At 44.3% G+C, this 23,692-nt stretch overlaps 1 protein-coding gene across 2 annotated transcripts in view; it reads left to right on the top strand.

The window, feature by feature from the left end:
• The window catches only part of Maf (MAF bZIP transcription factor), a 353,118-nt gene that overhangs the window by 16,107 nt on the left and 313,319 nt on the right, over positions 1-23,692 (top strand). Inside the window, exon 3 of one of the 2 annotated variants that reach the window (XM_076572183.1) lies at positions 5,808-7,264. The exons of the other annotated variant lie outside the window; for it this stretch is intronic. The gene's annotated coding sequence lies outside the window, so the exon portion shown is untranslated. Of the gene's footprint in view, positions 1-5,807; positions 7,265-23,692 lie in introns of those variants that run through there. 2 annotated transcript variants of the gene reach the window in all.

Here is a 23,692-nt window from a genome sequence, read left to right as displayed (position 1 = left end):
GGGTGGCTTTTGAACTAGCCTTTGAAGCTGTCTCCTGGGTTGAAGTGTACTAAGATGTGATCTAACTACCTGCGATTCGCATCAAATTAGAAAGCGACCCTTTCCATTGTTCCTGTGTCTTGAGGTACTGACATGGGTCTTGGAAGGTGGTAACGGGTCACAACCAGCTCATATGTCTGTTCTGACCACTTCAGATGTTCCTGCTCTTGGTTTAGACTAACCTGGATGCAGTCAGGTCTTACACAGCTGTCTTAGGCATGACAGATGAGACACACACATAAGGGAGAGGCTGGTGGTGGCTGTCCTCTCACCTACCGGAGATGAAATTTGCAGAAATATGCCTTGTTCCCGTATTCTACCCCCTACCCACCAGTCTTCACAGCATGGGCAGGATTTTCTCTGGCCTTCCCTGTTCCCATTGAATGTCTTCAGAAAGTAATCGGGTATATGGAAGGCCACCCGCTATTTTATGAACAGGGTAACATGAAACGACAAGACAAAGACAACGTCTTCAAAGGCTTGTCCCTGTCTACCTGTCTCTCGGTGTTGCCTATACGCCTCAGGAAATAGAGTGCAAACGTAAGTTCACAGTTCCCAGAGAACGTGGGTGCCTCAGCACAATATATGCACCTGTTTAGTTATGACATAAAGATACTGCACTCAGGATCCCTCACAGACCTATGAGAATATTTGGTCAGAAATGATTAATCTGTATTTCCACACAAAGGAGCGCTGCCCTCCCCAAGACTGTAAGTTCTGATTGGTACCGAATGTTTGGTGGACCCTGTCCCTGGATAAAGGCTAATTGGGGCATCTAGACAATAAGTCTTTAGAATAAATCCTCTAAGGAAGAAGATATTCCATCTCTCTTGAGCATTTGTAGTGGGGACCATTCTGGTAAAACCCGTGAGTATATTTTAAGCTTATTGAATTTTTATATCCTTTGATGCTGAGACAATTAGGGAAAAGATTTTGTTTAAAGTGTTTCGTGATCCCGACTCACCCTAATTGTTTTCTGTTGCTGCTGTTTGTTTATTTAGATTAAGCTCCTCCCCAATTCAATCAATTTATGGCAGTGGGCTACTAGCCTAATCCCACCATCTAAATGTCTAGCCTTTTCTCTAACCTCGAGATACTATTGAAGTGGTGAACTTAAAGAAAGAAATATTTTATATTTAGTTGAGGGACATGAGAGGAGGAAATTCTGCAAACCCTGTAGCCCTCATGACTTACAACAAAAGTGATTCTTTTGTAAGGAAGTTTCATCATAAAGGCACGTGTGCCGTTACCTGTCAAAAGCTCAGACTTACAGCCGGCCTTCCACACCAACATTTAAACTCCCTCTTCTCTCCCTGGCAGAGTCAGGCATTTCCTTACCCTGAAAAGGACTATCAAGATTTGTGTAGGCATTTCTTTTTCAGTTCCCAGCACTCAAAGAAATTATCAGCCACAAATGAGCTAAGCACTGGGGATCAGAGAGTTTTGTTTGTTTGTTTTTAGTTTCCATTTAAAATATTTGGAAAACACCAGGACAAGGAAAAGCCAGCAGAGTTAATGTGCCTGTCTTTCTAGGTATCTACTGGGAATAAAGTAAAGCTATTAATTAGCACCATGCTTTTTTTGGGTGGAACTAATATCATCCAGAAAGAGAGAGAAGTATGGTTCCAGGGCTCTGTGGGAAAAAAATCAAACGTGTGGTGGGGTTTACAGATATTGTCAACTGAGTCTTATGGTGGCAGCAGGTATAAGCCCTGGCAGATATTAATACCTCATTAATGGTGCAAGACTGCATCCTGTGATGAAATCATCGGGGATCAAGAAAGACAGAGAGATGAAGGAGGGTCTTGCTGGTAGGATTTTGTTTTCCTCTTTTTGCTCTGCTAGCATCATCTAATGTGGTTATTCACATGCAGCTGAGAAGGTTTTGGCTTCGTCTTTCCTGTCTGTTGAAAAGCACAGTAAGTTCATTTGCTAGCAGATAGGCAGTAGAGGTGAGAATTGAATTGATTGCAAATGCTCCGAGAAATTGACCCTGAGGTCATCTTCCCTTAAATTGGGTTCCACATACAAAGTTTCTTTTCTTCCCTGGCCCCTGCCTACTCCCAGCAGCAGAATTGAGTTGGGGGCTCTAATTATTTAAAGGGATTCCTAGGCACTGGGGTTGACTCTCCTTCTGTACCCTTAATCAAAATAGAGACCTTTTGTTACTGATGGTAGTTAATTAAAGAGCTGGCATCTGTACTGCTGTGGTGTGCTTCTGGCTTGTTTATATTTTAAAATGAGGTTCATGCCTGATGTACATGAAAAGAAGGGACCATAGCTGCTGTGGAGTTGCAACTGTCCTGAACATGAATAGAATAGAATAGAATAGAATAGAATAGAATAGAATAGAATAGAATAGAATAGAATAGAATAGAATAGAATAGAATAGAATAGAATAGAATTTTCTGTTTACCTTTATTATTTCTCTGCCTCTTGTCCCTCCCGTGTCTCCTACTCCCATCCCCCTCCTTATTTGCCCTTCTACTCTCCTTCTCTTCTCCTCCCTCTTCCTCCCTCACTCCTTCCCATACCCTGAATGGAAAACAGAGGTTCCTTTAGAAAATCTCAAGGCATGAACTATAGGTTCACAATGTTGGAATCTCACCCTGCATTAGACAAGAGAACACACCTGCTGGTGACAGGTTCAGGCCTTCTCCTTTCTGCTCATGGAGGGTAGCAGAGAGACCAGAAATTCCTGTACCAATGCTGACCTTTGTGAGCTAAGAGGGGCTGTCTTGTCCTATGCTCCTGTGGGTAGCTCAAGTTCTGTCCAATGCTCAAGATGCTCAAAGGTTGTTTTGTTATTACTTACTTCGTTAATGTCTTATTCTCCTCCTGCTCCTGCTTCTCTGCACTGTCTCCCTTTAAATTGCTAACAGGTTCTTGCCATTACCTAGTAGAATATAAAAGCAAAATGCATGGGCTACCACCAGTTTTCTCCTGCACTTTTGGAAACTGCAGCTGGGTGTGTGCTCCTGGAGTAGACAGGGGAGAGGAGGGAAACTGGGTTTTTATGTGTCAAGGAGCTGAGTGTGCTACGCTGCCTGAGGCTGAGGACTCCCAGATGCTCTTCTCTCCAGATGTCATCAGGAAGTTTCTCCATGAAGATCCCTTGCTCAGTAGCATCTTTTTCTTTACCCACATTCCCTGTCTCTCTGCCTGCTCAGTGTCCTGCTGGTGCAGTGAAACCACACCAGAATGTTCATCCTGGTGCTTTCAAAGCCAGCCTTAGCTGAGCTGTATGTCACAAGGGTATTGGTGAAGGTGTAGTGTTTTCCAAACATTTTGGTCTTCAGGGACAGCCGTTTGAAGTGTGACATATTTTTCTTTTAGCTCTCATCTTTGCTTAGTAGCATCTTATAAGATTCTTGTTGAAGAACAGAAAAGACGGCACTCAGGAACGGAGAGTGGCCTAGTCCCAAACCATCCCTTCAGATCTGTGGGAAGAGAATACACATAATTCCCAAAGAAGCCTTGTAGGATTTGAGCTGGAGAGTTTCAGCCTTGGCCCTGGAAGAAGAGTACACAGAGCCTCCTGCCCAAGAGGAGGAGGTTTCACAGAGTTATCCTGTGATGCTCTTTGCAGAGAGGGGCCAAATGAGGAAGAGCCTGTAAGAGTTATTGCCTCTTATCTCCTTTGAGCCATCCATGCATTTGAAACCAACTGCCACCACCTTGCTGATGCACTGGTGAGAAGGCAGGGTCATGGTACCACTCCTGCAAGATGGCCATGCCCGTCTCTGCTTAACATTTTATTTAATTTGTTAGGCTCCATCTTATTTTTTTTTAATTCTATGTATGTGTACATGTGTGGATTTGTGCATGAGAATGCAGGTGCTTTGGGGGGGGGAGAGTGGGCAATCAGTCAGATCCCCTGGAACTGGTGTTACAGGTGCTCATGAGCTGCCTGTCCTGGATGGGAACCCACCTCGGGTCCCCTGGAAGAGCAGTGCATGCTCTTTAATACTGAGCCATCTCTCCAGCCCCTCTGCTCAGCGTTTTATAGCACCAGACCTATCTTCACCAGGACCATTTTCTCCCACAATAAAACAAAAAAGGCATCTTGCCACCAATCCCACAGATAATGGGTGGGACTCTCACTTTTGGAAAGAGGAGAGGCAGTGAGAGGTCCCTGTCAGTTCATCAGGCATTCCCTGAGGAGTGCTTGATGATCCAGTGATTCTGGGAAGGCACCATTTACTATTTCTTTAAAATTTAACTGGGATCAGGTCACAGTGTGCTTTCAGCGGCTCCTCTCCTCGCTTCTTTCTTTTTATCCCCACCCCCCTCTTTTTATTCCCACCCTCCTTTTTTTCTGTTGCAAGCTACAACAGAGATTCTTGTAGTTGATAATCAAAGTTTGATATCGTCAAGTTAAACTGTGCAAAACTGACTTCGGGGTTTTGCTCATGAAACAAACATTTGAAAAATAATGTATAGCAAGCAGGCTTGCACAGTGGATGCAATGCTAGATTCATGCATGCAGATATATAAATATATAAGTATCTGTGTGCATGAATATATGTGTGCATGGTTTGTTTCAGAGCCTGTTAAAGCTGTTCCTCAAAAAGTATCTTTGCAGACATAGACTGCTTCATCTATACGTTCACCCAAGAGGCTATCACGACGAGGGCATAAGTATATTGAAATTAATGACATTATAATTGGCGATCCAAATGCCACTTCTAATATGCATTACTATATTATATTTCTTTTCAATTATGGAACTTGTGTATCAAAGAGTCAGAGTACGTAGCTAGAATTTTCTGTCCAGAAGCTATAGCGTGCCTTAGCTTAGAAGCCTTGTTTTCCCCCTTCTCCCTAACAAGGAAGCTCATTTAGAAAGAAATGTTTATGGGAAGTGCTTGTCAGCTGGCATTTTTACTGGTCTACTAACCCAAAGGTAAAATATAAAGCCGTGTCTTTTCCTCGCTGGCTTGTTGTGAGTAGAAGGGTCCCTCCCTTGTTAGCTTGATAAATAATTTCACTAGGGGGACTCGGCTGTGTTTTTATGCGTGCTGTCTATTTTCTGCTTCCTGCAAATAAATTTCTGTACTCAGAGAGTACTAAAACTCCAAACACATGGGATTTCCCCATTTTACTGCTGGTCTCCTGAAATATTTATTCGATCTAGTGTTTTTAATTAATTTTTTAAAGGAAAAAAAAAGCTGTGATTAACATCAAACCAAAAATAAGTATTCATCTGTTTTGGGGGACTGCTGGGTTTATACCTGGAAAGGCAGCTGTTTTGAAAGGCTTTGTGTGTTAAACTCTCTATCTGATTTGTCAAGTTGAAGCCAAGTGTGATTTACTGGAATTCTCTCATTACATATTTCCTTGTCTGTGTTTCCAGATTTAATTATTAAGCTGTTAATAGGAGAGATAAATAGGGGCATAGGATTCTATGGAGAAATGAGACAATGTACAATAACATCTGTACCTGTGAAAAATGAAACTGGTGTGAGAGTGGAAAGTGGATTGATGAAAATGCTGTTCTACTCACGTCCTGGGTATTTAATCTTAGGGTTTATTAATACCAAGGAGAGCTCGGTGCAGCACAAACCTCAACAAATATACCCCAAAACATTGCAATAAAATAAAGTACAAATCAATACATTCTGTAAATGACCAGAACACTAAACACAATGCATTATAGGCTAACAGTACAATGCTGAATGATGGGATGAGACTTCTGTTTGTTAGGGAAACAATCATTTGACATTAATGCCAGATGGTTTCATTCACTCATCTTTTTCTGTTTTCAGAGAAGACATTCTGCTTATTCGCCCCTTGTTGCGTGCACACAAGCAAGGTTTTATTTTCTGAAATTGGAAACTATTTTTTAACAAAGGTACCTTGGACAAACTTGCACCCAGGATGTCAGTGCATGTGACAAGCATCTTGGATCCTGAAGCACCTCAGCAGGGGGTTGTCTGGAGCTCGCCCTTTCAAAGAAGAAGAAAATATACAGAAGGGGCCCTCAATGAGTACCCTGGCATGCATGGAGATGGAGCATCATGATGTAGGACATTACTTTCTTAAGCAGACACTGTGTGACTTAACTAAGACATCTCACTTGGAACTGCTTTAGCTACACAGAGTATGAGGATTTTTAAAATGCATCCTTCAAGAACAATTGATATTTAACATTTGTTATGGCCACCTGGAGGCCATACCTGTTTGTCGAAGTTAGAATAACCATCCGTGCACTCAAATATCCCACCCAGCCATTTGCAGACTTGAAGGATGTGATGAGAAGCAACTGGGGAACAGGAGTCTCCCGGGAGCCAGAACCTATGTCATCTTCAGTTCTTGAAACAAGTACAGCAGCAGATACTTTAATCCACTATAAGGAAGTGGCGGGTACTAGGCACGAAGCAATTTAGGCGCTCTGTGACCATTTAGTATAATCTTGCTAAGGTACCTACCATGCCACTTCCTCCCTTGTCAGTCTGTCCCCAGCCTTCCTGGGTCACACACTCCAGCTTTTAGCCTCAATTTGTACTGTAAGAGCCCAAGTGCCCTCTCCTTGGCCTCTTTTCCTGAGCAGGGTTGAGTGTGGTTCAGATGAAAAGACACGTTAACGTGATTAGTATCTGGGGGTCCAGAGCCATGGCTTCTCGTGGTCTTGACCCCCAAGGACCCTTGTTGGTCTCCAAACAAGTGATTCTGTACTTCGATTTTGGTAGGCAGTAGTAAAAGGCTTTTCCACTCAAAAGCTCATGATTGTCATCCCTGCCGCAGTTTAAAAAGTAACTGATGACGCATCTCCTTAAAACTCCATAATGTGTAAAGAGTCACTCAGGAAATTGCTGGACACTGAAGATAAATCGGGGTTGGTAAATCACTCCAATGGAAGCCCTGTTGAATTAAAGTTGTCAGCGAAATCGGTACTGGTACTAAAAAGAATACAATTGCCTCATCTTGAAGATGGGAATTGTCCCTCAAAAGGGAGCATAAAGGATTAAATATGGTAATATATGTAAAGCACTTGGATTAAATATGTTAATGTATGTAAAACACCTGCACTGGGTAAACACCCCCACCATGTTCAGCCATGGACAATGTTACATGGGATGGAATTCTGACCTTGACACTTAACAAGCCTTGGTTTACATTAGAATGACTTTGGGATTAGAGTATTGCACTCCCCCACCCCCAGCCCTTTGCTTTACAATAAACATTTTCAAAATCAGTACACTGAGGTTGGTATAGAACAATAGCTTATGGCTATTCCTTTATTAAAAATCCCATCACCCCTAAAAAAATAAAGTAAAATCATTGTGCTTTGGGGAGCTCTCTGCTCAAATAATTTAGGAAAATTGTGTGTTAAACATTTAATATTGCTGTCATCCATCTCAGAGCTTTTATATGCTAATATGTATGCCCTGTATACATATTATACTAACACAGATGGCATGCAGTATTTTCCAAACTTGTGTGAACATGGACCCTGGTTTTTAAACAACCATTTCATGTAACAAGCATTGTGCCAGGCAATTTTGAAAAAAAAAAAATGATGATTGCCTAAAGTATTAAAGTCCTGACATTTCTTTCATTTAGCACCAAAGAACCCTTTTATTAATTTTCCCTGGTGAAAACCTTGTCCTCAGTGACTCATTTGCATTCTGCGTGTTCATTTTACTTATCAGCCCAGAACAATTGTTTGTGATTCTGTCTGCAATGTATACTTCAGGAGAGAAAACTATGACGTGGGGGTAAATCCTATAGGGCTGTGCAGTAATGAGGTCCAGGAGTTGCCCTGCCTTCCTGGGCTCCCAGGAGATCTCAGGAGTTCAGCTTGGGATCCTCTGCCTGTTTAGCACACCCAGAGGCCTTGTTTAACTTGGCTTAGCCTTTTGTGACTGGAGGAGCCATCCAAGGGACTCGAAGCTTCTTCATGGAATGCATAATTTCCTAGGGTTCTGGCCAGAGTCTGTGGCTGTGAAAGCTGCCTTCAGTTTCAGGTTCCTTTATTAAAAGGATGGAGGAATCTCCTAAAACATGAATATAAGATGGCTTGGGTGAGAACTGGGGGTGAAGGTTCATTCTCTCTGACCCTCTTTTTAATGCATCTGCCTTGGGGTACACATGGTTCCCACCTTCACACTCAATTCCCACCCCAACTATGTCCTTTGCTCTGAAGTTTCCATCAGAGCTTATAGCTGGACACTTTAGGTTCCCCAACTCAGAAGAGAGCTGATTGGCTCATCTAACATTGGATGAGCAGTAGCTAGGGGAGGGTCCTTAGGGCCAGCTTCTTGCTTAGTCAGATTTTTTGAGACAAGGATTGGATGAGGTTAGCACAGTGATCTGGTCCCCATACGGGAGATTAAAATTTGTACTCAATATCCATGTACACTTGCTTTGGAGGCAGGGGTGAGGGGGTTGGGTACAAACAGGTCTCTGAACCTAGAAGATGGGTCATCAGTCCTGGATGTCCCTAGACGGGAGTGGGGCTTCAAAATGTTAATGTCCCAACTCACGCATCAATTAAATCAGAGCCTTAAGGGGTGGGTCAGCTCAGGCACCAGTATTTTCATTTTAAACAATTCCAAGACATTGCAGTATGGAAGGAGGAATGGGGAGTCCTGGAGAAGAATGCAGGGGCACCAGCGCCTATAGAAAACACAGAGAGCCAAGAGCCCCTGGCAAAGCTCCCACAGTCTCGTCCTTCTGACAACTCAGCATCTCCCAGGTCCAGTTTCAGATGAGAAAGGCAGAACAATCGCTTTGTGTTTCCCACTCCATCTGGCCTCCTTGGTCCTTTAGAAACATCAACTCTATTCATGATGAGCAAGGCCAATGAAGTCAGATAAGGTCCCTCCGGGAGAGCAAGCTGGGGCTGGAAGCCTCCGACTTAAACCTGACTTGGCCACAGCATAGCTTGAGGATGTGGGTGGGTCCCTTTCCCCTAACCGACTTTTGGGATCACATGTGACAAATTTTTCTTTAAAAAAAGAAAGAGAAAGAAAGGAAGGGAGGGAGGGAGGGAGGGAGAGAGAGAGAGAGAGAAAGAAAGAAAAAAGGGTATGTAATTGACCTAGAAGTCAAGGAGGGTTACCCAATCAGCTATGCACCTAGCATCTCACAAATTTAGCGGTTAATTAGAGATAGAGAATTTGAACTGGTAGATGGAGAATTTTTTTACACTGTGATGCCTTTAAAAAATAATCTGTGTAGAAAAGAAAATGCTTATTCAGTGATCAAATTACAAACATAGATGCATTCTCAAATGATTTGCACAGGCTTTTGCAGAACCAATGATATATATATATATATATATATATATATATATATATATATATATATATATATATTATATAAAACGTTTGTCATCATCCCATCAGGCACTTAGTGTGTGGTGGGGGTTACTGTACAAGCAAGTCCGAGGAGAATGGTGCTGTCCTGATTAACCAAAATGTTCGACCACATGCTGTCAGGCTCATTGATTCTCTCTCAAGGCCAGATACACACAGATGCATGTGCTTGCACACACACACACACACACACACACACACACACACACACACACGCACACATGCACACGCACACATGCACACAAGTACAGAAACACAGATCTACATTGAACATACTCATTGCTCTACCTTGTAAGAAGATGGCCCTGTGAATTTCCCTCTCCTCTTAGATGCTGAGACCATGTGAGAGTGAAGTCCATACCTGATACATCCTTGTGTTTGACACAGCCCTGTTTGATGTGAGTCAGTCACACACAGTGGCCACAGCTCAGAACTTTACAAGCAAAGCGCAGATCTCCCTGAATAAGCAGCTGGCTAACGAAACAAGCACACCAAGGTGTGATAACAGCCCTTAGAAGTTTGTGAAATGTCACAGATGGCAATCTGCTAAAAACTTAGAGAGATTGTTCTAACTCTCTTCTAGTTTTTCAAAAGTCCCCTGTCCTGAGGACTGCTTGTGTGTTTGGTGGATAAAGTTTTCTTATCCGGACAGTCCGATAAATGTCGCCTGGGCAGGGTGCTTTCTTATTTGTTGATTTAATTGAGCTCGTTAGCCTGGTCTCTGCCTCTCTAGCACTGGGATTACAAATGTGTGCCACTAGACCTGTTTGCTGCTGCCATTGTTGTTATTGTTTTGTTTTCCCTGCATTTTGGGGATTGAACTCAGGCACTCACGCTTGCAAGGCAAACACATTACCAACTGAGCCCAGTCCTAGCAGGCGATTTCTTTTTGAGATCTCTTGACAATGAACTTTTTTATTCTGACTGCTTTGCTGTTTAAAACTTTACATTTCAAGTATTTTTAGTATTTAATTAGACAAACAGAGGGTGCTATTTCCATGCTGGAAAATGGGCTTGCTGTTGGGGATTCATCTAGAACAAGCAGGAGACTTGTGCATGTGGATGTGGACTCGGAGAAGACTTGGGAGAGGGAAGCATTGTCCCAGACGCAGTCCAAGAGGGGTAGGCAGTGCTGGGCTCAAGAAGGAACTGGAAGGTCAGCCAGGGAATAAATGTGGTGAACGACTACAAAGCAGGAGAGAGGAAGGAAGAAGGAAGGAACGGGGCTGGAGACCTGGAGTACCGCGAGCCTCCCTCCTCTCTGTTTTCATCTAGAGTTCATTACCAAGTGGCAGCCCATCCTGGCAGCCCACCCTCTTGCCTGCCGACCTTGCTCCGCACTTTGCACCAGGTAAAGGGGACTCATGTGCATTCAAGGCCAGTGCTGCTTATGGGGCTGAAGCAGGAGTCCATCTGTCATTCTTTTCTGTATCGTCCGCGTTGTCACAGTTCACAGTATTGGGGAGAAGAAAAGGAAGGGGTGTCTCTTCAAAGAACTACATGGGGATTTGGTCACGTGTCTGCCATTAACATCAATCGCAGATGCCTGGGCAAAAATGCCTAGCACGTTCTTACACGTTTCTCTTTGAATAACGTCCCCTCTGGGGTTGCTACCAGACTCCCTTCCACTGATACAGGATTTGGGGGCTTTGAAGTCAGTTGTGGGAATTTCACTGCTTTCTTTGACTCTAGCAAATTGCTCCAAAATGCTACAAATGTAAAAAAGACTAAGAAAGCTTTAACTGCAGCTTAGAGATGGAATCCCCTTAAGCCATTGACAGAAAAATGTGTTTCTTCTTTCAGTTTTTAATTTGTGAGTTATATCTTAAAATTCGGCAATGAGGTCATAGTCTTCCCCTAGGTGGGGAGAAGAGAGGATCAAGTGGAAGGTGGTGGGCACAGGGAAAGGTTCTGCAGCTACAATTCCTTGACCTTGTTGCCTTTAAGGGCAAACCTCTCAATGGAGGGGAGACTGCCTACAGAGAAATCATACACAAGAACAACGTGTGGTAGGAGCGTCCCCAGCACCAATTAGGATGTGAGTGAATGTTGAGACAAGTGCGCAGTGCCCAGTTCACAGGAACCCGGTGGAGGACACAGAGGGAAGACTTATGCCCTCCTTTGAGCCAGAGGATTGTGTTCCTAGCATGCTTCAAATTTGTTTTAGCCATTTCCCTCATGGGGTGGAGGAGGCAACTGGGCTATACTGCATTTTCTGAGAAATCCCTCCAAGTTATTTTAGTCTTGTAGTATCCGAACACTCCAGCAAGTTAGAAGAGAAATATGGAGTGGTCGAAATGACCGCTAGCAGCTCCCCAGGCTTCAGTTACCGACTCCATAAATTTAAGGATTTGGCATGGCCCAGAGGTTTTCAAACTCATTTTATTTTGTTTGGTTTCAGCAGAGGAACCGTTTGTAAAATGAGAGTTTATGTGAGATCACCATATAAAAGAGAGATGGGAGCTGCTGAGTGGAGCTGGCCCTCCAGGATACTGGCCCTCCTCCCTCCCAGTCATCCCCGGTCCCTGTGCAGGTCCAGGCTCCCTATAGACCAGTGCCATCATCTTTAGGGAATTATTTTCTCCAGGGCACTCTTGGCACAGCCCGTCTCTGACATGAAAAATGAACGCTTAGGCATTCCTAACGGAGAGCCACTAACACAGGCACGAAGGCCAGACCTTCCTGGTCTTGTGACTCTGGCAAAGTCACTTCCCTTCTCCACATGCCTCAATTTCTAATCTTTCAATGGGGAGGAGGGTGTCGCAAAGAGCCTTACGGGATTTTGTGCAAGTTAAATGACCCAGCTAAGACGGCAGCTAGGAAGTGCCCATGCCAGCTGGCTGCTCTGTCACTCAGGGGCAGCAGAAGTCACCAATTGTCTCGAAAACACAGACTGACTTTCCTCGGGATTCAAGGCGACCCCGGAGTCTGTTTGGCAGACGCCTGTGCCTTCATTTCTTACCTTCCCGTACCTGGCTCTTCACCTCTCACCCCTGCCCCTAAAAGAAAGTTTCCCTGTTCAGAGCACCCTTCCTGCCCCATGCTTACTCTTGGGCACAACACATTCCCAGCAAATATTTGCTGGATTGACTCCCTCAATTATGCTCATGTCTGTATCCATAGCCTTGTGAGAGCAAACTGTGTGCACGTTTTCTCAGTCCCATATTCTGGGACTAACATGGGTGGCATGAAACTGGCCATGGGAATATTCGCAAGAGGGACCAGCATAACTCTAAACTGAAGGCTCCCTTCCCTACCTCCGTTTACCCAGACATTCCGGTTTTGACACCATTAACAGCACACCACTCCATAAGGAGGCCATGGTGGGAAACTGCTCAAGAGACAAACAGCAAAAGCATGGCTGATCTTGCTGCTCTGATGAGACATGGAAGAGAAGCAAAAATGATCTTCATGGGCTGTCAAAGAAAAATCTCAGGAGAAGGGAAAGGTTGTGAGTAGATGTGCATGCCATGGAGCACTTTAAGCCTTGCCAAGGACCAAGGAGGGAAAGGAAAAGAAAGGGGGCAAAGAGGGAGGGCCAGGGCCGGGGAGAGAGAATGGATTAGTAGCATCTCTGAAATACGCTATTATCATGTTAAAAGTTAATTTCTATTTTCCCCAAAGCTAGCCATTCCTTCACTGTGCAGATGTGTTTGACATAGTGAACAGCCTCAATACCTGTCTCAGTGGTCACCTTAGCCTCATGAGCCAATGCAGAGATTAGTTAGAGTGTTCTCGATTGTTTACTTCCCTTGTATAAATACCGTGATCTAAAGAAGCTTAGGGAAGAAAGGGTCTATTTGAACTTACAAATTACAGCCCATTTGGGGGGAAGTCAGGAACTCTAAGCAGAAACCTAGAGGCAGAGATCATGGAGGAACAATGTTTATGGGCTTCCTCTCAGGCTCACACTCAGCTACCTTTCTTATTCTGCCCAGGCCCACCTGCCTAAGGATGGCACTGCCCACAATCAAGAAAATGCCCCCACTGACATGCACACAGACCAATCTAATGGAGGCAATTCTTTAATTGAGGTCCTCTCTTTCCAAGTGTGTCAAGTTGACAACCAAGAACTTCCTAAAACAGTAGACACATCTGCTGTGGGATGGTCTGTATGTCAAATCTGTTGCTCTGATTGGTCAATAAATAAAACACTGAATGGCCAGTGGCCAGGCAGGAGGAAGTATAGGCGGGACAAGGAGGAGAAGAATTCTGGGAAGTGGAAGGCTGAGTCAGAGAAACTGCTGGCCGCCACCATGACAAACACCATGTGAAGACACCAGTAAGCCACAAGCCATGTGGCAAGCTATAGATTTATGGAAATGGATTAATTTAAGCTGTAATAACAGTTAGCAAGAAGCCTGCCATGGCCATACAGTTTGTAAGCAATATAAGTCTCTGTGTTTACTTGTTTGGGTCTGAGCGGCTGTGGGATTGGTGGGTGACAGATTTGGCCTGACTGTGGGCAAGGCAGGAAAACTAGCTACACACATCATTGGGGGAGAATCCAGAAATAAGTGGTAAGAGTGTCTGAGTATCAGGTGTACTGTGATGTCCTGTGTGCATCTGCCCCAGATCAGAGCTGATGGGTCCTGAGACAAACGTTGGTTGTTCTCTTTGAACATGCTGGACTTGACCAGTGCCTCCCTGACAACCAGGGCTTAGACCAGTGGCTCTTCAATCATATGGGAATCATATGAAAGCTTTCAAAATCCCTCCCCATGCCCAGATCAATTGAAGGAGAACTCAGTGTGGTACCCAGGTGCAATGGTTTTTAACATACTTCTTCAGTGGTCCTAACGCACAGCTAAGGCTTAGAAAGAGGCCGCAGTGAGGTGATTCTCCACCTCTAGTTCCTGTATCACCTGGGTGCCTGGCTTTACGTGGAGTGTATGCATCAGGTAGCTGGGGAATGAGACTTGAGCATGTGTACATTTCTCGTGCACACATTCAAGGTGTGTGTGTGAGTGTGTGTGTGTGTGTGTGTGTGTGTGTGTGTGTGTGTGTGTGTGTGTGTGTGTTGGGTACAAATGTGTATATACATGCATGCACATGTGTGTACTTGTGCATGAAGGTGAGAGGAAATAGGATTTTCTCAGGAACTGTCCCCATACCTTTATTTTGAAAGCGTCTCATTGACCTGGAACTCATCAAGGAGGAAGGAGGCTAGGCTGACTGTCCAGTGAGCCCCAGGGATCCACCCGTCCCTACCTCTCCAGCATTGGAGTTAGGAGCACATACATCATGTGCACCTTTTTTTTTTCTCATGTAGCTCCTTGGAATCAAACGCTGGTGCTTGTGCTTACAAGGTAAACATTTAACTGACTGAGCCAACTCCTCAGACCCCAAGAATGTATACTTCTAACTAGTTCTCAGGTGGTACCAGAAGAGGAATCACAACTGAACTTTGGAGGTCTACAGTGTCAAGATATCTGAAGGAACATTTAGAAAACAGTTCATGTAGGGATCAGGTGCCATTCTCAACTCTGGAGTTCTCACCTGCATGGCCTCAACCGTTTTTTTGTTTTTTGTTTTTTGTTTTTGTTTTTGTTTTCTTTTCTTTTCTTTTTTTTTTTTTGAGACAACGGGGTTCAATTGGGGATGGCACTGCTCTGTGAGGAACATCCAGCAACCTCTGGAGATAGTTTAGATTGTCATGATTGGCAGAGAGGATGCTTTGGTCCTCCAATGAGTTATCCTCACTCTACAACATCCAGATCAGCACCCCAAGCCATGGCTCAGTCCCAAATGCCAATCTTGCTAAGGTCGAAAAACCCAGTGTAAACTCCATGGATGCTGTATGCATGTGTCCTTATACACACAATGGGAATAATTTGAACCCACTTTCTAGATGTCAGTGAGAATGAGTTAGCATCTACACTGTGGGGAAGTTCTGAGGATCTGCTCAATAGAAAGTGGGAGCTCTTCACTTCCCAAACAATCACGCAATTGATGTGAAGAGTTCTCAAGTCAGCCCCAGGGCCATCCTCTGCAGAGTGGTTGTAAGGATGAAGGGAAGAAATTTCTTAAAGTGCCGGGCAAATGTCAAGTGTGATTGCCACTTTCCATTACCTCTTCACCTTGGCTCTGAAGGCTATGCGGGGAGGCTGAGAAGCTGGCACTCCTGCTCACCCTGTAGGCGTGTTAAAGAAGCAGAAGGGCAGCTTCCTTCTAGTTCCCAGGTGTCTGGGATTCAGAAGCAATAGCAGGTAATAGGGTCATCTCTATGTGTCCAACTCAAGGTTGCAGGCAGTTGATGCCCTCCCCTGGGCATAGGGGCAGTGACTAGGGAAAATACAACCTGATGTCTCATTTTTGCTGATACATTTGCAACCTAAGTACAAGACAGCTTCCACGTAAATTGTCTGTGTGTTTGTGTGTGTGTGATGTGCAGATGTATACATACAGGTCTGTGTGTGTGCAGATGCATATATACATATACATACACATGTATATATATATATATATATATATATATATATATATATATATATACACAAAAAAAAAACCAGTAGGATATATATATATACACAAAAAAAAAAACCAGTAGGTATATATGCAGAGAGCAGGGGACAACACTAGGTGTCATTCCTCAGGAACAACCCACCTTTAAAAGAAACATTTTTTACATGTATCCAACTGTACGTGTACATGCATATGTGTCCAAGTGCACATGTGGCACAGTGCACCTGTTGACATCAGAGAACAGGAGTTAGTTCTCCCCTGTAGGTTCCACTTTCTGGTTTCCAGGAATGGGACTCAATTCTTCAGCCTTGGTGACAAGCATATTTATCCCATTTTTGGCCCTCACTGGCCCGGCACTCACCAAGTAGGCTACACTGACTGGCTATTAAGATCCAGGGACCCATCTGTCCCTGCTCCTTAACACTGAGATTATAGACAAGTACTGCTAGTCCAGCTTTTGTTGTTGTTGTTTTTGAGACAGGCTTTCTCTGTGTAGCTTTGGAGCCTGTCCTGGAACTCACTCTGTAGCCCAGGCTGGCCTTGAACTCACAGAGATCCACCTGCCTCTGCCTCCCTTGTGCTGGGATTAAAGGCGTGCTCCACCATCACCTCCCGGTTAAATCCGGCTTTTTCACATGGTTCTGGAAACTGCACTCATATTCTCATGCTGAAGCACTTTACCAACAAAGTCAGCTCCCTGGAGTTTCCCCGGGGATTTGACGAAACAAAATGTTGAGAAGATGAAACAGCAACACAGTCGTGAAAAGCAGCAGCAATAAAAGAGTCTGAATTGCTACCCCAGGCCTCCCCTTTTTACCTGATGGGGCAGAGTTTGAACCTGGGCTGATTTGTCTCTTAGGCTGCCTGTGAGTCACAAAATGAGTTCCAACAAACACCTAGCAAAGGACACCAGGGGCACCCAGGTACCATCCACAGACACCTACCTGTCCCACTTCCTCTGCATAGTGCCCAGATCCCTGTAGGAGTTCAGTCTCAGAGTCAAATCATCCTGGCTCTCATCTGCAAACAAAATGGATTTTTAGCGACAGATTTTATTGAGTAACCGACTCCCTCTTCCCCCACCCCCACCATTGGAAAACATATTGTCTTCTTTACTGTAGTTCATTTTGCTTTCCGGGGTGATTAATGAATTAAAGATGCAGTGTATTTATTCTTTTGCCTGATTACCATTCTGTAATAAATCTCAGCTCCGGAGTCTGTCGATAGGAGAAGGCCAACCTGCCGCTTGGTAAAATATAGCTTTGTACATTAAGCTTAACTTCCAGCCCTCATGTATAGGAGAGAAGTCACCTTAGAGCCTTGTAGAAGTAAGTGGGAGGCTCAAGGGGACATTGGCTGGTGGGCGGAGTAATCTGTTTCTAGGGACAACCTCCCTGGACACAGGCAGGCCTGTTGCCCTGGCAGAAGGTCTTCCTTGTTGGGAATGCAGAACACTGAGTCTCGGAGCTACCTTGGAGGTGGTGAGGGGAAACAGAGTCACATGCAATCCAGGCTGGCCTCGAACTTGCTTTGAGGCCAAACTAGAACATTGAATTCTCTTGCTTCGACCTCTCTCATGCTGTGATTACAGGCGACACCACCACCCCTGGTTATGCAGTTCTGGGGATCAAACCCAGGGTTTCTTGCATGAGAGGCAAGCAAGCACTCTACCGACCTGCCCAGTGTCATCTCATCCATCTGGAATGGTGTTATCTGCAGAGTGGTCCTGTTTCTAAGTTGTTAGCCACGCTGGGGGCCTAATTTGCCAAGGCACTCAGCAGTGAGGTCAGCGGCTTCCCATTTGTCTCCCCGGCAGGAGAGGCCATCTCTGGGTGATGGAAACCAGTCTTGTACGGAACAGAAAACTCGACCATGCTGGCAGAAGCCTGCTGCTGGCCTAGGAAGGACTCTGGCTGCGTCTTCGCCTTCTCACTCTCTAGCTGTGTGATCTTGGGCCTCCAGGAGGGTTTTACAAGCCTCATCCTGGGATTCTTAGGAGGTTGTCTTGGTCTCTCCAACATAGGGTGAGAGGACAGGGCAAGGGCTCACCTGCCAATGGTCAAGCTTCATGTAACCTCATTAAATGTGACCTCTATTCCCACAGGAAGGACATTGGAGAGTGAAGCAAATGAACCAGGAAGTGGAATTTCCCCCTTTTTGTGTTTTGAAAAGATTTTTTTTTAAAGAAAGGCAAACAGAAAAAAAAAAAAAAAAAACAAAAGCCATGAATTGGACAGTGTGTGTGTGTGTGTGTGTGTGTGTGTGTGTGTGTGTGTGTGTGTGTATGTGCACATACGTGCATGTGCATGCCCACAGGCACACACGTGTTTGAGGATGTTCATGAACATGTGTGTACATGTATGTATGAATGCTAGAGGACCACTTCTGGTTGTTCCTTCGGTGCTGTGCACTCTGTTCTTTGAGGCATGGTCTCTCACCAACCTGGCCCTTGCCAAGCAGGCTAGACTGGCACAGGACCCCTACTGATCCTTCTGATGCTGCCTGCCTAGTGCTGACACTACAAACACCATCACTCCTGGCTTTTAGTACATGGACTTTGGGGAACTGAACTCGGGTTTCATGCTGGCAAAGCAAACACCATATTAACCGAGCTATTATTTCAGCCAGCTTTTTTGTTTTCTTGCCCCCCAAACAGATAGTAAACTGGATTTGGCTCCCATGGGTCACAGCTTAAGGAACCGTATACTGGATTATTGGGGATCCTCCATGACAGGAACTTGAATTCTGCATGCTGTGGATAACTTACATGGCTTCCAATCTCTGATCAGAAATTCTGGTCTGGGATTGGCACGAAGATGTCGATTACTATGGCTGGGTGATGTCAGTTCTTTCTCTCTTCTGTCCACCATTCTTGGACTTTGGGTCTTAGTTGCACATGGATCAAGGATCCAGTTTTCTACACAGGGAAAGTGTTCAAAGCCAGTAGGGATAGTGTTCTGTCTCTCAGTAAGTTGAAGGAAAGCATCACAGAAGTCAATCTGTGCACACGTAGCATCTGCGGCCAGCACACTGCACGTTTCTCTCGGTGGCTGGTATTCATTATTGGATTCATGTAACAGGTTCTGATAGATCAAGATCCACCATGCCTTATGGTTGTGGATCTACCAGAGTTCCCCTGGCTACCTTGATTCAGAACACTTCCCACAGTCTTGGTTTTCATTAGCAGAGGAGGTGGAGGTGTGAAAAGGTCACTGGCTGATTCTAGGTGCTCCCTTTCCCTGGAGTTGCCATGAAGTAAAGGGAGTAAGTAAGCATGGGACTCCTTCATGTCTCCCTCCACCATAACAGTCATTAGGCTAACAGATGTGTGACTTAGAAATGAGCCATCACAATAGGTCCATGACCTGCATCCAGGCTCTACCTTCACTCTATTGATCTTATTCTGTGGACTTTCCCCTCATTATTCTTCCCCACAATTTCTTCTCTTCTTGTTGTGCAACTAGAAAGAAGAAAAACTCCTCTGGGTAACAGCTGGAAGACATATTCCTACATGGTGGCTATCCTGGTTACATTTTTCATCAACCTGATATAAGCTAAAGTTATCTGGGAAGATCAACCTCAATTAAGAAAAACTCCTCCATCAGATTGGGTGTAGACAAGTCTGTAGGGCATTTTCTTGATTAGTGATGGTTGGGAGAGGGCCCATGGCTGTTGTGGGTGGTGCCCTCTGTGGACATGGTTCTGGATGGTATACAGACATACGTTGAGCAGGCCCTGGAGAACAAGTCAGTGAGCAGCACTCCTCATGGTCTCTGCTTCAGTTCCTGCCTCCAGGTTTCCACCCTGCTTTAGTTCTGCCTTGACTTCCCTCAGTGGTGACCTGGGATCAGGACATGAAAGCCAGTTAAACCCTTTCCTCCCCAAGTTACTTTTGGTCGTGATGTTTTATAACAGTCATAGAAACCTAACCAAGACAGAAATGAGTACCAGAGCCTGAACTATGGCTGTGATAGACCTAATCAGATATTAGGGGAGGAATTCAGAGGAGTTTGGAACGTTGGGCTGGAAAAGCCATTGAGTTCTCAGAGCTTAATGAGCTGTTCTGGGAACTTGGAAGTTAATGCTGAGAGCAGTGCAGGTGATAGAGGCCTGGCTTGTGAAGTTTCAGAGGGGAGTTTAAGAGTCTTTTAAGACTCCATCTGGACTGTTCGTGTGATATTGTGGATTAAGAATGCGTGGCTCCATTCAGCTGGAACATAAGAGTCAGTTGTGACTCAGAAGCGATGAGCACTACTGAAGCAAAACCTTTGCTTTACTGGGACAATCGATGCTGGTTAACTGGAACTGAAAAATTAATCGTGATTAAGAAGAGACCAGCATCATGAGAATAAAATCCTCTTGGAGTGTTTTCTCATGGTCAGCACACAGAAGCAGTGGTCCCAAGGGGAGTAAGGATGTATCTCATGCTGGTAGCAAAATTTGGTCAATATATAAGCGTCTTCCAGGTGATACTGGTCTTAAAGGCACGAAAGAGTTATGGAGAGCAGCTGAGTCTAGGCACTGCGTGAAAGTGAAGCCTCAGTTGTGGTGGAGATGCCAGGACTGAAGGGGTCAAGAAGAGAGGCTGAGATTTGGCACCACGTGACAGGATCAGAGTCTCTGAAGAGATTTCAGGAGTTCATTGGTGAAGGTACAGGCTCTGGAGACCCCAGCATATAAGAGATGCCAGGGCTATGGGGCAGCCAACAAGGACAGCAGCATATGTGGAGAGGAGCTGGCCTGGGCCTACGAGATTAGGTATATGTGCTAGGGGAGAACTAGAGAGGTGGAGCTGCACAAGCCCTTTGGCACCTAGAAGATTCTGAGTAAACCCTAGATATAGTGTATTGAGCTATAAGATTTAATTCATACCATTGAAGTGTGGTTTGGTTTTGTACCCTGATTCTTCCCTCTTGGAGCATGGAAAGTATTTAACTTTTTATTATTACTATTTTATAGGCACCCATATTGAGAGACTGTGGATATGTTACAGAGACTTGGAGTATTTTAGAGAGACTTCAAATATTTTAAAGAAACTAAACTTTTAAAGTGTTTGAATTTTTAAAGACTAAGCCATTTAAAATTGAAATTGTGTTTTGTATTGTGATATTGATATTAGTGTGACTTCTTGGGGGTAAACAAAGAAGGAGAGGTGATGATTTAATAGTTGTATTGGTGTGCCAAGTCAACATGGGTTCATTGTCATGATTAATTTCTTAATCGTCCCATAAGTTACTTCGGTCATGGTGTTTTATCACAGCAGGAGAAACCTGGCTAAGACTGTGGGACACAGTTACTAATAACACTTTCTGCTGATTCTTTAACAACAACCAAAACACTCACAGAGGTAAGCAGGAAAGGGGTCATGCTATAGGACATCACGCCTTATGCATGGGTCTTTGGAGTCCTTGAGGGACTATCAGTGGCTTTGGGAGAGGAGAATATTGGAAGAACTCTTTGCTCCATTGGAAATACATGCCACCTGCCTAGAAAGGGTCTTTTGATTTGACCATGAAATTACAAACTTTCAGCAGCCCCAGATGATCCCTCTAATTCTGCTCTGAGGAGTCTGCTGACACTTGGTCAATGTGAAAGCTCCCAGAGGGTAAACGCATTCCTTCTTAGCAGCATCGCTCTGGGTGTATAAGGAACTTTACAGGATACCTACCCAAGATCATTAAATAGTCAACCTCATTTGTGAGTATATTTGCTTCTGCTATTTATTTACTACTTGTCCAAGACATAGATGGAGCCTATTTCCAGTCTTAAGGTCTTTACCAGCTCCTTTTACAAAAATAAAATGAAACAGGTGCAAAGATATTTAATATTGTTTTAAACCCCATGCATCAAAATTATCATATCAATGTATGCTCAAAAACTGCATTCATGACTTATTTTATAATCATTTATTTTGTTCCAAGTCTCAATTTGGATGCTATGTGTTCTACAATGTTAATGTAAAATTAATTCTGAGTCTGACCAAAACAATAGAGGTGTGTAAGGGAAGAAAAAAAAAGTGACATGGTTTCAGGTTTTCAGCATGATAGTATAATAGTTAGGCTTAGGTAAGATTAATAATTTAGTTCTTCAGACACTGGCAACATTTTAAATGCTTTGGATGTACCTGTGGCCCATGGTTACCATCCTGGTCAAAGCACTAGATCACAGGTCTGAAGGTTACCTGAGAAATCTGGTTCAAACTCTCTAATTACTAGTTAGAAATTTTGCCTTCACTAGTTTCGGGATGGTTCAGGATTTTGTTGATACTCTTTAGCCCATGTGTCAGACATACATGACAGGTAGTTCATAGTTTGCATGCACAGTGGAAAGCCCTAGTATAGCACCTGCATATCCTGGGAACCTCATATTTGCCAAGTGGAGGGACAGACAAACTAAAGGATGAGTGATTAAAAAAATAATAATAAAGTGTGTGGTAGAATTTTCTGAGAGCAGGAAATCTTGACTGAGGCGAGGGGGGGGGGGCGGGGAGGGGCTGGGTCAGTGCTGGGAAACATAGCATTCGATGGACAGGGCCTTCTCAAACACATGGAGGCTTATGAATGAGGAGTACCGGACTGGGGAGATGGCTCAGCTGGTCACGTTCTTGCCTTGCAAACATGTGGACCCAAGTCCTGTCCTCAGAACCCACAGTAAAAGATCCAAGTATGTGTACATTGTAATCCTGGTGCTGGGGAGGCAGAGGCAGGTGGAACCCTGGCTCTTCATAGCTAGTCTACTTGCTGAGCTCCCAGCCAGTGGAAGGCCCTGTCTCAAAAACACAGTGGATAGGACCTGAGGATGGTACTCATGGCTGTCCTCTGACCTCCATATGAAAGCATAAGCATATGCATACATATCCAAATATACATGTGCACCTGAACAACACATCACACACACAGACACATACACAGACACACACACAAAGATACACACATAGACACACACAAGCACATACACACACACACACACACACACACACACACACAGGAAGATTGGAGAGAGCTTAAAGCTTCATCCCAAAGTCTCTCATCTATAAATCTTGAAAGTCTGCCCCCTTATGTCTATATTCAGGTTGAGTACAAGAAACACTCCATGCTTGTGCTTGGCATTCAGGGTAAAAAGTATGTAGAAAAGCCCTGTATGTCTGGTTAGTTAACAGATCTCTGAGCCCACGAAATAAGATTTTCCCACAGGATGAGGACCATGTCTCTAGCTCTTAGTCCTAGAGTACAGTGAGAAATGACACTGGTCACTTCTTCATTCTCCCCTCTACCCACCCATTCACCTGACATATCACCCATAGATAACTACCTGTGAAACCATGGAATGCTGGGAACATGTGCGGGAACAAAACCAGCCTTGGCCCTGCCCATCTACAGCTTCATGAGTCTTTGTTGTAAGTGAACTTAAAACACCAAGTTCATTATAATTGTGCTGAGTGCTGTGAAGACTATAACCAGGCTGCTGGGCCAACCAGATCTGACTGGTAGGAGATTTTGCTTCTAGATCAAGTACGAACAGGATGACAATTTTTTTAAGAATCTAGGGCCATAAGGATACAGAGGGAAAGAGTATGTGTTGGACATTTTCTCATCACTGAGACAAATACATAAGAGAAACAATTTGGTAAGAGGATTTATCTTGGCTCCAAGTTTTGGTTACTGGTCAGCTAGCTGACCCCATTGCTATGGTCCTGGGGTGAAGTAAAGAGCCATGCTTCAGCAGAGTGTGGTGGAAGAGGCCGCTCACTATGTTGAGGAGAGAGGAAGAGAATGACTTCGAGAAGCAGACATACCCCTTAAAGTTACATCCCTGATGACCTACTTCTAACCAGGTCTCACCTCCTAATTTACCTCCCAAATACA

The sequence above is a fragment of the Peromyscus maniculatus genome, chromosome 5 (genome assembly GCF_049852395.1).
Source record: "Peromyscus maniculatus bairdii isolate BWxNUB_F1_BW_parent chromosome 5, HU_Pman_BW_mat_3.1, whole genome shotgun sequence".
Lineage (NCBI taxonomy): Eukaryota > Metazoa > Chordata > Mammalia > Rodentia > Cricetidae > Peromyscus > Peromyscus maniculatus.
Note: the sequence above shows the minus strand (reverse complement) of the source record. Positions and strands in the feature narration are given on the sequence as shown.